Source organism: Cricetulus griseus, chromosome X, assembly GCF_003668045.3.
Source record: "Cricetulus griseus strain 17A/GY chromosome X, alternate assembly CriGri-PICRH-1.0, whole genome shotgun sequence".
In the NCBI taxonomy this organism is placed as follows: Eukaryota; Metazoa; Chordata; class Mammalia; order Rodentia; family Cricetidae; genus Cricetulus; species Cricetulus griseus.
Window position 1 is genome coordinate 87,666,622 of NC_048604.1, and position 17,632 is coordinate 87,684,253.

At 36.3% G+C, this 17,632-nt stretch overlaps 1 protein-coding gene across 3 annotated transcripts in view; it reads right to left on the bottom strand.

Annotated features, from left to right (window-relative positions):
• Positions 1–17,632, bottom strand: part of LOC100759383 (protein PPP4R3C) — a 55,675-nt gene that overhangs the window by 14,745 nt on the left and 23,298 nt on the right. For 2 of the 3 annotated variants that reach the window (XM_027432706.2, XM_035449984.1), the window contains exons 2-3: positions 14,072–14,169; positions 12,607–12,807 (exon numbers count right to left, since the gene is read on the bottom strand). The gene's annotated coding sequence lies outside the window, so the exon portion shown is untranslated. Of the gene's footprint in view, positions 1–12,606; positions 12,808–14,071; positions 15,984–17,632 lie in introns of those variants that run through there. The other variant, XM_027432707.2, reaches the window with a different exon arrangement.

Consider the following 17,632-nt stretch of genomic DNA (forward strand, 5'->3'; position numbering starts at 1 on the left):
CACTTGATATTAGTGATCTTTTTAGTTTACTTTGTTTTGAATATCTTGTGCCTGTGTAAGGGCTGAGACAGTTTCAAGAGTGTTTCATAGCCTCACAAAAAAGACCTCTGGCTTCTTTGTGTGTGTCACAACCTCTAAGGCTTAAGGAAGACTTTCAAGTAGAAAAGGATATCCCTAAAAGTGGGAGGAGTAGTATGTTCAGAACTTTCCCAGGGAAGGGGTCAGAAGCAATACTCAAAGGGGAAGAAATAAATGATTCATAAGAAAATTTCCATCAATCCAATATCCCTAAATTGTACAAATATTAAGTCTCCCAAGTATTCAATAGGTAGAGATGAAAACCAAAGGTGGCACCACAGCCATCATGTGGCTCAGCTTTGCTGGATCTTTGCAAAACAGATGTGATGGCCTTATGACTTTTGCTGTTCCCATGTGATATGTCTGTGCCAATTTTAAAATTTATATAACTAAGTAAACTTGAAAGGATGAATGTTTCAGCTTCCTCCTTGTTACAGAACTATCTTGAGATTGAGAAGAAGCCTGGGCTCTTAACAAGGGATTCTGCAAATACCTTAGCAAGACATGGCTGTGATCTGAACTGCAATGTCAGCAGTGAAAATAAGAAGATAAAATCAAGAGATATTTAAGGATTTAATTAACAGAGCTCCCTGGTTGATTAGAGTAATGGCGAGCCAAGCAAGTTGAGAGACAATAAAAAAATAACTACCAACTTGGGAGATACTGATGTCTTTTCATTATAAAGGAGGGAATGTTTAGGGGAGAAAAGATTAATTTAGTTTGGACAAATTGAAGCGGCACTTAGAAGGCAGTGAGATAATAACAGCAGGGTTATGGTATGATACAATGACTATTTAATCTTTAGTTTCTATTTATATGGGTGTAACACAATGAAGTTCTTTAGAAAGTAGGAAGGGGCTTTAGCAATGATGAACTGAGTCCTTTCATGTCATAGTGCTGCTCCTACAGAAAAGTTCAAGGTTATTCTCAATGCTAAAGAGAAATTTCAGTGCAGAGTACTGAAGAAGCACAACTAAAATGTTGAGCTTAATTTTACCAGGCATGACATTCTAGTTGTATTGCAGCATTGTTTGTTTTCTATTTTCAGGTTTGTTTTTATATAATTACTGACAAACCACCAGCATATAAACAAGTAAAACTAGGACTTCTACTTGACCTCTTTGGGATCTCTTGGCCTGCGGACTACTTGCAAGTCAACTCGCCCCAGGCGAATCAAGCAATCCAATGTCTGCTAACATCGTGCCTCCACCCACGTGGAGAGGGAGTGTCTCAGACTCACCTGCACCCATCGTGAGAACCATCCAAACACTGAACCTGCTTGCACCCAACAGAAGAGAACAGTGGAGCTGTACCCACCAGGAGATGGCAATATAAGAACATATTCTCCAACAGAAAAAACAATATGATGTCACCCGAGTCTAGGGACTCTACACCAGCAGGACCTGAACATCCCCAAAAATATGAAGCAGAAGAGAACAACCTTAAAAAACACTTCATGAAGATGATAGAGACCATAAAAGAGGAAATGAGAAATTCCTTTAAAGAAATGGAAGACAAAAGCAAAAAAAAAAATTAAGAAATGGTGGAAAAGACAAACCAAAAATTGCAAGAAACAATTCAAATAGTGCAAAGTTTGAAAGCTGAAATAGAGACAATAAAAAGCACAATCTTCGAGAATGTTGGAATTAGAAAAGCTGGGTAAACAATCAGAACCAACATAATACAAGAGATGGAAGAGAGAATCTCAAGCATTGAAGATGCACTAGGAGAAATAGATTTATCAACCAAAGAAAATCTTAAGTCCAACAAATACCTATCACAAAATATCCAGGGTATATGGGAAACTACGAAAAGGCCAAACCAAAGAATAATAGGTATAGAAGAATGTGAAGAAACCCACTTCAAAGATACAGACAACATATTAAACAATATCATAGAAGTAAACTTTCCCAACCTAAAGAAAGGCTTGCCAATGAAAGTATAAGAAGCTTACAGAACACCAAATACAGTGGACCACAAAAAAGGCCCCTCGCCACATAATAATAATCAAAACACCAAACATACAGAATAAAAGAAGAGTATTAAGAGCAGCAAAGGAAAAAGGCCAAGTAACAAATAAGAGGCAAACCTCTCAGTATTATACCTGACTTCTCCATGGAAATTCCGAAAGACTGAAGGTCCTGTATAAATATTCTACAAACAGTAAGAAACCATGAATGCCAGGCCAGACTACTATACCCAGCAAAGCTTTCAATAACTATAGATGGAGAAAACAAGATATTCCATTACAAAACCAGATTTAAACAATACATATCCACTAATCCAGCACTACAGAAAGTATTGGAAAGAAAACTCCAACCTATGGAAGTTAACTACAACCAGAAAGACCTATATAATCCCACTTTACCAAAAGCCAAAAGAAAAAGCATGGTAAATCCACACACAATACCACCAACAACAACAAATCCAAAACAAACAAGAATGAACAATCAATGATCCTTAATTTCCTTCAATATTAATGGTCTTAACATGCCTATAAAAAGACATGAGAAAACAGAATAAATACAAAGATAGAATCCATCATTCTGCTGCATACAAGAAACACATCTCACCTTCAAAGATGGGTTACCTCACAGTAAAGGGTTGGGATAAGAATTTTCAATCAAATGGACCCAAGAAACAAGCTGGTGTAGTTATCCTAATATCTAAAAAATTAGGCTTCAAATGAAAATCAATGAGTAGAGATGAAGAAGGTCATTTCATCTTCATCACAAGAAAATTCATTCCATCAGGATGAAGTCTCACTTCTGAACATGTATGCCCAAAATATAATGGCAACCATCACATCCATAAAAGAAACATTACTAAAACTGAAATCACACAAAAAACACTTATAGAAGGAGAATAGAACATCACACTCTCACCAATAGACAGTACCAACAGACAGAAACTTAAAAACAAGCAAAAGTACTCACAGAAATTATGACCTAATTGGGTTTAACAAACATCTATAGAACATTCCATCCAAACACAAAAGAATACACCGTCTTCTTGGTGCCACATGGAACCTTCTCTATAATTGACCACATACTCAGCAACAAAGCAAACCTCAACAGAAACAAAAAAATTAATAACCCACTCTATCTTATCAGACACTCCATGCTTTAAAGTTTGAAATTAACAACAATGCAAATTGCAAAAACCCTACAAACACTTGGAAATTGATCAATGCTCAATTGTACCATACCTTGGTCAAGGAAAAAATAAAGAAATAAATTAAAGACTTCCTAGATTTCAATGAGGATGAAGACATAGCATACCCAAACTTATGGGACACTTTGAAAGCAGTACTAAGAGGAAATTTCATAGCATTAAGTACCCACATAAAGAAACTGGAGAATACTCACACTAGAGAATTAACAGCACAACTAAAAGCTCTAGACCAAAAAGAAGCAAACTCACCCAGGAGGAGTAGATGGCGGGAAGTAATCAAATTGAGGGCTGAAATCAATAAAATAGAAACAAACAAAACAATACAAAGAATCAGAGAGCAGGTTCTTCCACAAAACAATACAAAGAATCAGAATTGGTTCTTCCACAAAGTCAACAAGATACACAAATCTTTATCCAAACTAACCAAAAGACAGAGAGAACATTCAAATTAACAAAATCAGAAATGAAAAGCGGAACATAACAATGAACACTGAGGAAACCCAGAGAATCTTCAGGTCATACTTTCAAAACCTGTACTCCATAACATTAAAAAATTAAAGGAAATAGACAATTTTTCTGGATAGACATCACTTACCAAGGTTAAATCCAGAAGGAATAAGCAATTTAAGCAGATCTATAACCCCTAACAAAATAGAAGCAGTCATCAAAAGGCTCCCAACAAAAACAAGCCCAGGACAAGAAGGTTTCAGTGTGGGACTCTACAAGAATTTAAAGAAGTGCTATTACCAAAACTCCTCAAATTGTTGCACACAATAGAAGCAGAAGGGACATTACTGAAATATTTTTACGAGGCTAAAATTACCTTGGCAACCAAGCAACACAAAGACACAAATACGAAAGATAACAACAGACCAATATCCCTCAGGAGCATTGATGCAAATATATTCAATAAAATACTGGCAAATAGCCGGGCACTGGTGGCACACACCTTTAATCCCAGCACTCAGAAGACAGAGGCAAGTGGACCTCTGTGAGATCGAGGCCAGCTGCTCTACAGCACAAGTTACAAGACAACCTGAAAGCAATATAGAGAAACCCTGTCTCTAAAAAACACAAAAAAAAAAAACTACTTGCAAATCAAATCCAAGAAGACATCAGAGAAATCTCCCACTATGATCAAGTAGGCTTTACCCAGGGATGCAGGGATCTTTCAGCATCTGAAAAGCTATCAATGTAATCTGCAATATAAAAACCTGCAAAAGAAAAACCACATTATCATCTCACTAGATGCTGAAAAAGCCTTTGACAAAATCCAACACCCCTTCATGATAATGGTCTTGGAGACATCAGGGATAACAGGAACATAACTAAATATAATAAAAGCAATATATAGTAAACCAAAAGCCAACATCAAACTAAATGGAAAGAAACTCTAAAATCAGGAACAAGACAAGGCGACAATTCTAGCTAGAGCAATAAGAAAACAAAAGGAGATTAAGGGGGTACGAATTGGAATGGAAGAATTTAAACTTTCACTATTTGCAGATGATTTGATAGTTTACATATGCGATCCAAAAAACACTACCAGGAAACTCCTACAGATGACAAACACCTTCAGCAAAATGGCAGGATACAAGATTAACCAAAAAAAAGTCAGTATCCCTATTATATACAGATGATAAACGCACTGAGAAAGAAATTAGAGAAACGTCACCCTACATAATAGCCACAAACAACATAAAATATCATGGGGTCATGCTAACCAAACAAGGGAAAGACCTGTATAGCAAGGACTTTGACTCTTTAAAGAAAGAAATTAAAGAACATACCATAAAATGGAAAGATCTCCCATGCTCTTGGATAGGTAGGATCAACATAGTAAAAATGGCAGTATTGCCAACGACAATCAACATATTCAATGAAATCCCCATCAACATACTGGAACAATTCTTCACAGAACTAGAAAGAATTATACTGAACTGTATATGGAAAAACAAAAGACCCAGGATAGCCAAAACAACCCTGTACTATAAAGGAACTTCAGGAGGCATCACCATTCCTGATTTTAAGTTCTATTATGGAGTTATAGTCCTGAAAACAGCTTGGTATTGATACAAAAATAGATAGGTAGACCAATGGAATCAAATTGCTAACCCTGGTATTAACCCACACACCTATGAACACCTGGTTTTTGACAAGCTAAAATTATACAATGAAAAAAAGAAAGCATCTTCAAAAAAATGATGCTGGCATAACTGGATGCTGGTGTGTAGAAGACTTCAGATAGATCCACATCTATTGCCATGTACAAAATTTAAGTCTAAATGGATCAAAAACTTCAGCATAAATTCAGCTACACTGAAACTCTTAGAAGAGAAAATAGGAGGTGCCCTGGAAAGAATTGGTACAGCAGACTGCTTCCAGAACATAACACCTGTAGCATAGACACTGAGATTGACAATAAATGGGACCTCCTGAAGCTGAGAAGCTTCTATAAGGCAAATGACACAGTCATTGACTGGTATTTTATTAAGGATTATTACTTTTATTATTATCATGGATATGGATCTGTAGTTTTATTTTCTTTTTTAGTATTTCACTGTGTTTGGTTACTGATAATACTGAACTGATAGAATGAGATTTGGGTTTTTTATTTTAATTTATTACATACCAATCACAGTTTCCTCTCCCTCTCATCCTTCCATTCCCCCCACCATCTCCCCATCCCAACCTCCATATACTACTCAAGGAGGGTACGGCCTCCCACAGGGGATCATCAAAGTCTGTTTGAATGATGCCTTTTATTCTATTCTATTAGGATGTCAATCATTTAAAATGAATTGGCCAATTATTTTGAAAGCTCTGTTATTAAACCATCTTGCTTTGTATCTTTCTCTGTTTTTTGATATTGGATAGGTTATCAAATCTAATTTATTTGTTTTTTATTATTTCTTGATTCAAGCTTAGTAGGTTGAATGTTTTCATTATTAAAACAATTGTACAAGTTATCAAGTAATTGGCATGTATGTTTTTATATTATTTCACTTTTCTTTTCTTCTTTACATGTTTTTGGTTTTATCAGTAGTCACTTATGTGTGTTTGTATTTTGCATGTGTGTGATAGAGCTTGGTCCATGATGTGTATTTCAGAAGGCATATTGTGGAGTCTCTTCTGTCCTTCTACAGTGTGGATGCCAGGATTTAATTTAGTATGAGGTATGTCACTCAAGTGTCTTTACATAGGGAGCCACATGTCTGCTTCAATTCTTCCATTTTTGAAACATACATTAAATTTTTACTCTTTTATTTCTCATTTTATTTGATTCTTCTCTATTTTGTCCTTAAGTTGTCTCAAGAACCATCATCACTCTGGGGTTGCTAATTTTCTTGTTAGAGTTTTAAGAAACCAACTTTTAGTTTTATTGACCTTTTCCTAATATCTTTGTTTACTGCATTTAATTATTTTATTCAATCTCCAAATACTGCACTTAGTATGATTTTTTATTAGTCTTTTGAGATGTAAAGTCTGGTTGGTTATTTTTTTCTTTTTTTCCATCTTTTCTATTTTATCAATTTGTTCCTAAATAACAGATTCTTCTCTCATATAATACATCTGGACCACAGCCTCCCCTCCCTCCACTCCTCCTAGCGGTTGCCCACTACTTGTCTCCCCCATATCCATTCCTGTTCTCTTTCCATTCAGAAAAGAGAAGGCCTCCGAAAGACATAACTAAACATAACAAAAGAAAATACAATAAGACAAGGCTAAAACCCTCATATCAAGGATGGACGAGGGAACCCAATAGGAGTAGAAAAGTCCCAAGACAATGCAAAAGAGTCAGAGACACACTAACTCCCACTGTTAACAGCCATAACACATACAGAGGACCTCATGCAGAGGCATGCAAGCCCCGTGCCTACAGCTGCAGGCTCTGTGAGTTAATCTTACTTAGTTGATTCTGAGAGCCAGCCTGTGTTCTTTGGGTATTCTCCATCCCCTCTGACTCTTACAGTCTTTCCCACTCCCTCTTCCTGCTGGTTTCCCTAAACTCCAAGGGGAGATCTCTTATTTATACTCTTTTTCTGCATAATTTCAGCTGCCAGAGGAAATCTCTCTGATAATAAATGGACATGGCACAGTAAAAATTAGCAGAATGTCATTAGGAAACATTTATTTTGTTTTTTGTTTTTGTTTTTGTTTTTGTTTTTGTTTTTTGTTTGGTTTGGTTTGGTTTTTTTTGTTTGTTTGTTTGTTTTTTTTTTTTTTTTTTTTTTGGTAGGTTTTGGCCAGACATGTTTGGTTCTGTCCTAAGTCTCTCTTTATTCAGTCTCCACTTCCTGGCCACACAAGCAGTGTAGGGAATGGGCTCCTTCTTGTGGTATGAACCTCAAATTAAACCACCATTAGATAGCCACTCCCACAAGTTCTTTGCCACCTTTGTCCCAGTACACCTTGCAGGCAAGACAGATTTTAGTTCAACGGTTTTGTGGCTGTGTTGGTGTCCAGGTTACTCTTTCTGTAGACTATAGAGTACCTTCCCATACCAAAGAGACTAGAATATAGGGCATAGGGGTGAAGGCTCCATGCAGGCAGCCGCTCCACCTAAGTACTAAGAGTTGTGCAGCTCTCTGCTCTCGGTTTTATGAGAGTGACCCTCTGTCCTAGCATCAGCCTGGGTTGTTTAGGGATCTGAACAGGGTAAGTCAACTCTCAATTGAATGCAGCCCTGTCCTACCACTAGAAGCTTTGCTTGGCTACCTAAGGTTGGCCAGTTCAGACTCCATATTTTCCATTACTAGGAGTCCTCACTAGGGTCACCCTCATAGATTCCAGGAAGTTTCCATTGCAGTAGGTTTCTAAACCTTCCCAAGCACCTCTCCACCCCAATTCCAGTGATCTCTCCATGAACTGTCTGTCTCAGTCCCTTCACCCTCCACTTGATCCTTCTCACTCCTGTCCACCCCCATCAAAGTCTCTTCTATTTCCCCTTGGCAAGGAGATCCATGTGTTACCCCCTAGAGCCCTCCTCTTTACCTAACATCTCTCAGGCTGTCGATTGTAGCTTGATTATCACTTACTTAACATCTCATATCCACCTATGAATGAATCGAGGTAGACATTTATCATTATAATTTCCCATTTGGATAATGCTTTTTACTGAATCCCATGATTTTTATTTTACCATGTTTCCATTTCCTTTATCTTGTGATACTTTAAGTTTTCTTTAGATTTCATATATGATTCTATGGTTGTTCAATAATGTATTGGTTAGTTTTCATATGCTTTTGTATTTCTATTGTTATAACAGATAAAATTTTCTAGTTCCATCTTATTGTTGTCAGAAAAGACATGTAGAATGATGTGGTCTTCTGATATTTGTTAAAACATATATTGTGACCCAACTGGTGATATATATTTGAGAATATTTCTTGTGCATTTTAGAAAGTTTTGGATATGTGAAATAGATGCATCTCTTCTATAATGTTATTCCAATCAACTGTTTTTTTCTGCCTAACAGGTCTGTTTGTTATGGTATAGGAGACATATTTAAATTCTACACTATTAACTTAGCGCTGTTAATTCCTGTCATCAGATCAGCCTGTAATTGTTTATATATTTAAGTGTTCTTATGTGGAGTATATATTCATAATTATCCTATCTTGTTGAATTTATTTTTTATTTTTGTATCATAAACTTTCTTGTTTCTGTAGATAGTATTTTTTTATTTCAAGTCTACTTTGTGTGTTGTAAAAATAGCTACCCCTGAAAATATCTTTCTTTATAGCAGAAAACTTTCTTTGAAACTAAAATTTATATCAAAACCAGGAGCAGAAAAATCCAAGAAGTAATCACCTTGGTATGTTTTTCAAAAAATTTCTTTTCTTTTAGAAGTCAAGCTTCAATGTCTTAAAAAAATTATATACTTCTGCCATAACCTCTTTTAGAGTTACTAAACCTTAAATCATGATGTGAACTAGAAGTTTGCCTTTAAATAAATGTTTTAAAAAGTGAATAACCTAAGTTAGTAAGCTGTCATTTTAGAGTACTTGTACTATATACCTAGGTTTTCCTTATAGCACTGTGTCTCAGATTTGACTCAGACTAACAAGATAGCTCAGTGGGTGAACCACCTCTCTCATGCTCTGACCTTCACATCTGTGCCATGACACACAACTGTCCATAATACATACTGACATCTGCAAAATAAATATCAAAATACTTTCTAAACCCTGAAACTCAGTTATGAGAGGTAGAAACTAGGTTTTATATTGAAATGTTTTCATGACATTTTAATATATTTAAGAACTATATAAATCTAGTATCAAAACACATTAACTAGTTTGCATTTAGTTCCTAATTTTTCTGTTACCAGCCCTTAAGCATTTGGAACTTAAATACATGGATGTTAAATTTTAACATCTCCTTTCAGTAATTTTGTTGTCTGGACACCAATTCAATTCATTATCTATTAATTAAGCACCAATTATTAACCACTGTGGTATAAATTCAAATTGGGGATGTGGTTGTACCTCAGTTAGTACAATGCTTGCCTAGCTTTCAGCAATCTCTAGGTTAGATTGGCAGCACCACATAAAATGCGTGTGGGGATATAGGACTGTAATTGCAAGCAGAGGTTTAGCTGTTCAATTCTGGTGAATGTAAAATCATGCTTAAAATAGAAGTAAGCCTTCCCGAACATATGTAAGATAAAAGTTGTATGGCTTGAAATGTAAACAGATATTGACACATGCATAAAGAAAATGCAAGATGAGTCTTTAAAAATGACAAAACTTGCTTGTATACTTTTTTCCTTTCTTATAATGTGAATTGCCTTTGGTAAGATATTTGGAGTTCCAAAGCCTCACATTTATGAAACATGTAAGAAAATTATCATTATCATGTCAGTCATTAGGATTAAAGTACAATATATTTTAGGTTATTGCCAAGATTCAACCATTATATGCCACTGTTAATTTTATGAAGTTTATCCTAAAATAGATTCAGCACTTTGTATAGAGACTATTAAATAACAGAGTCCCTGCAATTTCTTTCAGAAGTCTATATTTTCAGAAACTCCTTTCTCACCACAACTTTAGAGATTATTTTCTAGGTAGCAGTTCACAAATATACAATGATGCATACAATTTGAAGAAAAAGGTGGGGATGGCAAGCATACATTTTTATGACATAAAACTAGAAAGAAGAGTCACACTAGAGTACTATCAAACAAAAAGTTGTGAAGTGGCAACTAATTCAACAGGTTGGAAGGGAGGATGTCTACTGTTTTATTGCAACCATATTTATTCAAATGTTACTTCCATCCTTCTGCTGCGTTCAAGAAACACATCTCAACTTCAAAGACAGGCATTACCTCAGAGTAAAGGGTTGGGAAAAGATTTTCCAATCAAAAGAACCCAAGAAACAAGCTGGTGTAGCAATCCTAATATCTAACAAATTAGACTTCAAACTAAAATCAATCAAAAGTAATGAAAAAGGGCATTTCATACTCATCACAGGAAAAGTGTATCAAGATGAAGTCTCAACCCTGAACATCTATGACCCAAATAGGAAGGCAACCACATTTGTTAAAGAAACATTGCTAAAGCTCAAACCACACATAAAACCACACACACTGATAGTAGGAGACTTCAACACCCCCCCCCTTTCACCACTAGACAGGACCACCAGACAGAAAATTAACAAAGAAACAAAGCATCTAACAGAAGTTATGACCCAACTGTACTTAACAGCTGTATATAGAACATTCCATCCAAACACAAAAGAATATACCTTCTTCTCAGCACCACATGGAACCTTCTGTCTGGGAGGCCAGAACAGGACTGATGCAGACCCCTGAACATGGATGTCAATTAGGTGGCCTATGTACTCTAGGGGCCTGTAGTAGTGGATTAGTATTTTTCCCTGGTGTAGGAAGGGACTTTAAGAGCCCATCACACATGAAGGGATGCACTCTTGGCCTGTACACATTGGGGAGGGCCTAGGCCTGACCCAGGATCATGTGGTGGACTTTGGGGAGCCACCGTCAAGGGCCCTACCCTGCCTGTGGAGTGGAGGGTGGATGGGGTAGTGGGCAGTTGGGGGATTAGAGGAGGGTTGGGGGTAGGGGAGGGAAAGAGAGAAGGGATTGACATGTGAAGCAAGCTTGTTCCTAATTTGAACTAATAAAATAAAAGAAAAAAAAGAAAAGAAATAAAGTTTTGGTTCCTATGGATTCAACTCTTTGGAAGAAATATTCTAAGTTATGTAAGTGTAACCACAAATACATATTCACCATCAGAAAATATTAATATAAAACTATTTAACTTTTGTTCTAAAAACTGAGATTGGTATTTATATTGATTTCCCTTTTTTTAAAATGTATGAAAATGAAAAATCAGATTTATAAGTACACACACACACACACACACACACACACACACACACACACACACAGGGCAAGGACTATTTGCTGTGAATTTTCTTGTTGTTCCAGTCATATTATTATTGTCTCTGTCTATCCACGAATATTTTGATGAGAAAAAAAAAAGTGTCCTGACTAAGACATATAAAACCATTCTTACAGAGTCACAGACATGAGATTAAGTCAACACAGAACAGCAAGACACAGATTCAGACAAAATTTCAATTTACATGTTTGTAAATAAAAAACAGGTGTCTTTCATGATTGGGAAAGCATGTGCAGGGCACAGGGATTTGTTACTCAGAAACATTCATTAAAATATTTAAATTGAATCTTTGATGCCAGAAGACAGAACATGGTTGAAAACCAGTCAATCTCCAGACTTCAGTGAATCTAAGTGTTTACATTTTCAGTAACTCTTGAACTTTAAAACCATATTAGCAAATAGGTACATTTATCTAAGGAACACACATAGGAACAGATGCTGTGTTTCAGGAATCAGGGATGGATAAAGTGTCCCTTGCCAGTGAGAGCTCTTTGATGCTTATGATACTTGAGATAATATGCTAAAAAAAACTGCTCACTTAATTTTGTGTGCATTTTGAAAGGCAAATATTTTGGTATAAAGAAATATGTAGGTTAAGGAAAAATATATAACTCACAAATTTCATCATAGTAAATATCAACAATCAACAATACAAAAACAGCACATCACCCCTTGGATCTTTCTGGCAGGAACCTGGCATAGAATGGACCTGCCCAGACAGGGAGGTTCTCCCTGACTCCAGAAACACCTCACTCTTCCTTCCCACTCCACCACCCACCCTGACCTCTGCTGAGATGAGTGTCCCCTCTGCTACCGCCTGACTCCTGCCCAGCTGTGGATATTTTGTAGAAAATTATAAAAATGATAAATTACATTCTTATATATACATACATTACTAGACGTATGGCTTGCAAAGGGCTCTCACCTAGGGATATTGATCATGATGCAGATCTGGAAACTCAATATTTTCCGTTTCCCTGCCGTCAGATTCAGAGATGTTAGTCCATGTATGAAATTCCCAGGATGTTTCCGAGTACACCTGAACACCGACCTGTTAATTTACCATGAGAAATCGAATGTCCACCTGACTAGAGAGTCAGTTCAACCAGACCAGCACATTCATTCCCTGTGGAAAATATCAAAAGGCAGTCAACTATAGTGAGAAAAGCCTAGGAAGCAAGTGAGTTCATTGAGTAGAATAGTTCCAAGCATATATGTCTCTTGCTATGAAAACTCCTATCAGGTTCTGTGAACCTTCCATAAATCATTGTGAAATCAAAGAAAAAAATTCACTAAGGGTTGTTACTGACAGAAAGACTAGATGTTAAAAGTCTGTTGGGCTTGCACTCTTTAAGCTAAAAAATGTGAAGATAGAATTTTGACTTACAAATGTTAGTACTACTGCATAAAATAGTAGCAAAAGATTTAAAAAAAGAAGATTTGTATATCAATACTAAAGATAAACCTTGGAATTTGAGGAAGGATATTTAGTAATATCATAAATTGGAGATTCATGAATTGATTCAAATAGTTTATATGAAAGAAGTTATTCAGATTACATATAAATAAAATTCTAAGTGTGAAGGAACTTACATAGTGAAGGCAGAGCAATTTTAGTGTATTAAAATCCACCAGTAACAAAACAAAACCTATACTTGGATTTATCATGTGAAAATTATTTGGAGATGTGTTTTCTTAGTAGGAAAACTAAATGTATCATTGTTTACACCTATTTAACATTTATAATCTAGTGACAGAAAAGTGTTTAGTGAAACTAGCAAACATTAAATCAAATTTATATATGAATCCAATGTTGTTGGACCACTCTGATGGTTAATTTTGGGCATCCATTTGACTAATACAGTAAATTTTCTGGGTCTTTCTATGACAATGTTTCCAGAAAGGATTAGCATTTGAGTTAGTTTACTGAGTGGAAAAATATTGCCTCAATGTGAATAATATTCAATGAGTCGAAGAGGCCAGATAAAATAAGAATAGGAAAATACTTTCCTTCCCTCACCTCCAACCCCTGTCACAGAGCTGGGATAGCCTTCTCCTGCTTGTAACTGTCAGAACACAAGGTTTTCTGGCCTTTGTACTACAGTACCTTCCTACCAGGTTTTCAGGCTTACAGCTTGGGACTGAGTGCTACATTACTGATTTTACTGGTCTAACTAAGCCTCTGATTTCAACAGCCATGCTGTCAGTATTCAAAGGCCTCAATCTTTCATTTGGCCAACTGTGGAATTTATTAGTCTTCATAGTTATATGACAAGTTCTTCTGATATCTGTCTATCATCTATCTATATCTATCTATCTATCAATCATATGTATAGATTTTATTGTTATGCCTGAAGCAGTATTCTTATGAGACAGTTTGTTTTACTCACCGTACTGGAGGCTCAAGTACATGGCACCAACATATACTCTGTTCTGGTAAGAACACTTAAAGCATTGTTGCATCATTTCCTGTTGTCATGGTAGTAACCTGCTTGGAACCAAAGGATAGAATCTCAAACAGTAAGTTCGCAAGTGCGAAAGAGTGAAAGCATGGGAACATCAGAGAGAATAAACAATCCAATAACAGACTACGTTCAGACTCAGGTATTCATAGCAGTTTTCTCTCTTGAGAACCCATACTAGGAGACCAGTGTACTCTTCTGAGAGTTGCACCCATAATTCTCTAAGAACTTTTCATTAGGTCCATTTTTTTTTCTGAAGATCGAATTTTAATTATACGTGTATATGTGGTGGGGAGTGATTGTGCACATGTGAATGCAATGTCCACAGACAATTAAAATGTGTTGGATATCCTTAAGCTGGAGTTACAAGAAATTGTTTCCAGCCCCTAACTATGTCCATTTCTTTAAAGCCCCTAGCATGTCAACATAGCAGTGCTGATGAAGAAGTTTCCAGAATAAAGTACTGTGGGGGACACACCACATACATATAAAAGCACTACCCATCAATACAGCATTAGTCCTATCTCTCTGTTAATCCCCAATATAAACACTTATATTACTATCATTAATTGTGTATGCCAAGGAAATGAATGCCTGAAATAAATACATTTTAGCACATCAGTAAATCATCTACTCTTCTGGGAACAAGGGCTTTTATGAAAGAAGTGACAAAACCACTATGTCTGTTTAGAAACCTGAACTTTGAACCCATAGGGCTAAAGCTGCATTTTACTTTGTGTACTTAGTGTCCTGATTCCTCAGAAATTATGTCCATCTAGTAGAAATGAAAAAAATCTTTTAATCAATACTGCAATATCAATGTTCATTTGTTTCTTCTGCCTTTTCTTTTCTGAATAGAGCTTTGTAGATGAATGGTGTCCATCTCTCTCTCATTGACAAATTGAGACTTTAAACAGTTTTGTTTTATCTATTCAAATTATGTCTGGAGTTGCAAATCACAGAGACAACCAAATAATCATTATATGATTTTCAAGCTGTAAAATTGGGAACTAATACATAGAAAGCCACAGCAAAAGCAGGATATCTTCAGTTTGCTCCCATATTTCTCTGTTCATTCACAATAGCATTTCTCCAAAACTAGTATATATCTTTGCTTATACTTAAGGATAAATTCATTGTTAGCAACTTAAAGACTGAGATAGTTATTTAAATTTGTATACAGTATTACAATACTTAGTACAAAGTTGGCAATAAATAAATGTTTGTTGTCAGATATTAACTGATAAAGTAGGAAAATAAAATTTCTCACTAAACCATAGTAACAGCAAAGCAATAACAAAGTGCTGGGATACAATGATTCCAACATAAGACTAGATGAGATTCTTAAAAATCTCATTATTTTATACTCTAGAATTTCATTTTTGGAGGGGTGGTATATAAACAGAATTAATGTGATATATGTTAATTCAATACATTTGAAAACTAGCTTCATTTCTTTTAATCAATTTTTAGTGTCAATAAACTAAATAGTTTTTCAGACTAACACGTGAATTAAATATAACTTATAATACTATGTGCTTTTAAAAAGCAAAAGTGAAATCAGTTATTATGTAAAGATATACAACATAACAGAGGCATCATAAAATTTTGAAACATGTTTGTTGTAACTAAAAAAATTAAGACAATTTCAAAGTACTAGGGATTGGAACCAGGGCCTCAAGCATGGTCAACAACCATTCTACCACAGACCTATAACACAAATAATAAAATAAGATGTTTGTGTGTGCCAGGAGTTAGTGGCAGAGGCCTTTAATCCCAGCACTTAGGAGGCAGAGGAAGGTGGATCTCTGGTCTACAGAGTGATTTCCAGGACAGCCAAGAAGACACTACCTCAAAAACAAGCAAACAAACAAACAAAACACAAAAAGTTTGTATGTGTGTGAAACAGAGAGCAACAGAGAGACAGATATACAGAGAAACAGAGACAGAGATACATACACACACACACACACACACACACACACACACACACACACACACACACACACAGGTGTATAGTGTGGAGTATGTGTGTGAATACGTCAGTATACATATGAACCCATTTTTTGTGGTCATAGAGCAATATTGGGTAAATTTCTTTGTTGCTCTTTACATTATTTTCTGAGATGTGATCTCTCATTGAAGTTGGATCATGCTGTTTTGACTTTACTGGCTGGCCAGCAAGCCCCAGGGAACTTTGTCTCCCTTTGTCTACGACTGAGGTTACCAGTGGGAGGCACTGTGCTAAGTTCTATGTGTGTTTTAGGGAGACATATTTAGGTCTTAGTGATTCTGCTGCAATTACTTGATACACCGAGAAATCCCCCAATACATAATATATTTCTGAAATCTAGTTTTATTAGCATGCATTGATTAAGATAATGTAATGTGCTACATTATGAAAGCTCCATGTATGCATCATAGTATTTAATTTATATTTCCCCCATCATTCTTTATTTCCTTCTAATTCTTCCTTTTTGTTCCCAACTTCTACATTCTCTACACTTCCTCATTTCTTTTCTTGTTATTCCCCACCCTCCAACTTGAACAATTGAGAGAAAACATGTGATATTTGTTTGTGTGGAGTTGTTCATTTCACTTAACACGATAAACTTAAGTTCTATTTCTTGAAATGACATGTTTTTCTTCTTTTTTATTTGAATGATAAACAGGATACTTTTACATGACAATCCTGGTTCCGTTCTCCATCCTGTCCTCCCCTACTAGCCCCCCAACTAAAACCCTATCTATCACATAACCTTTCAGCACCCCCTGGATGGTGAGGCCTTTCAAATGGTGTCATCAGAGTCTATCATATCCTTTGGGATAGGACCTAGGCCCACCCCCATGTGTCTTGGCTCAGGAAGTACTCCTCCAAATAGAATAGGATCCCAAAGTCCACACCTATGCTAGGGATAAGTACTGAACTACTACAGGAGGTCCCATAGATTTTTGAGTTTTTCACACAGAAACCCATGTGCCTAGGGTCTGGAACACTTCCATGTTGGAATCAGCTATCAGTCTGGGGAGCAAGAGTTCCCCGATGTTCAGGTCAGCTGTTTCTGTCGATTTCAGCAGCCTGGTCTGGACCCCATTGTTCTTCATTTGTCTTTCTCTACATCTGGGTTCCAGTTCAGTTCGGTGATTAGTTGTGGGTGTCTGCTTCTACTTCCACCAGCTGCTGGATGAAGGCTATAGGATGGCATATAAGTTAGTAATCAATCTCATTATCAGGGGAGGGCATTTAAGGTAGCCTCTCCTCTGTTGTTTAGATTGTTGGCTGGTGTCATCTTTGTAGCTAACCAGACATTTCCCTAGTGCCTGATTTCTCTGTAAACCTAAAATGTCTCCATCTGTTATGGTATCTCCATTCTTGTTATCATCTATTCTTCCCCTGACTCAACCTTTCTGCTCCCTCATGTCCTCTACATCCATCCTCTTCTCCCCTTCTCATACTCCTAGCTCCCTCCCTCTCTTCCCATGCTCCCA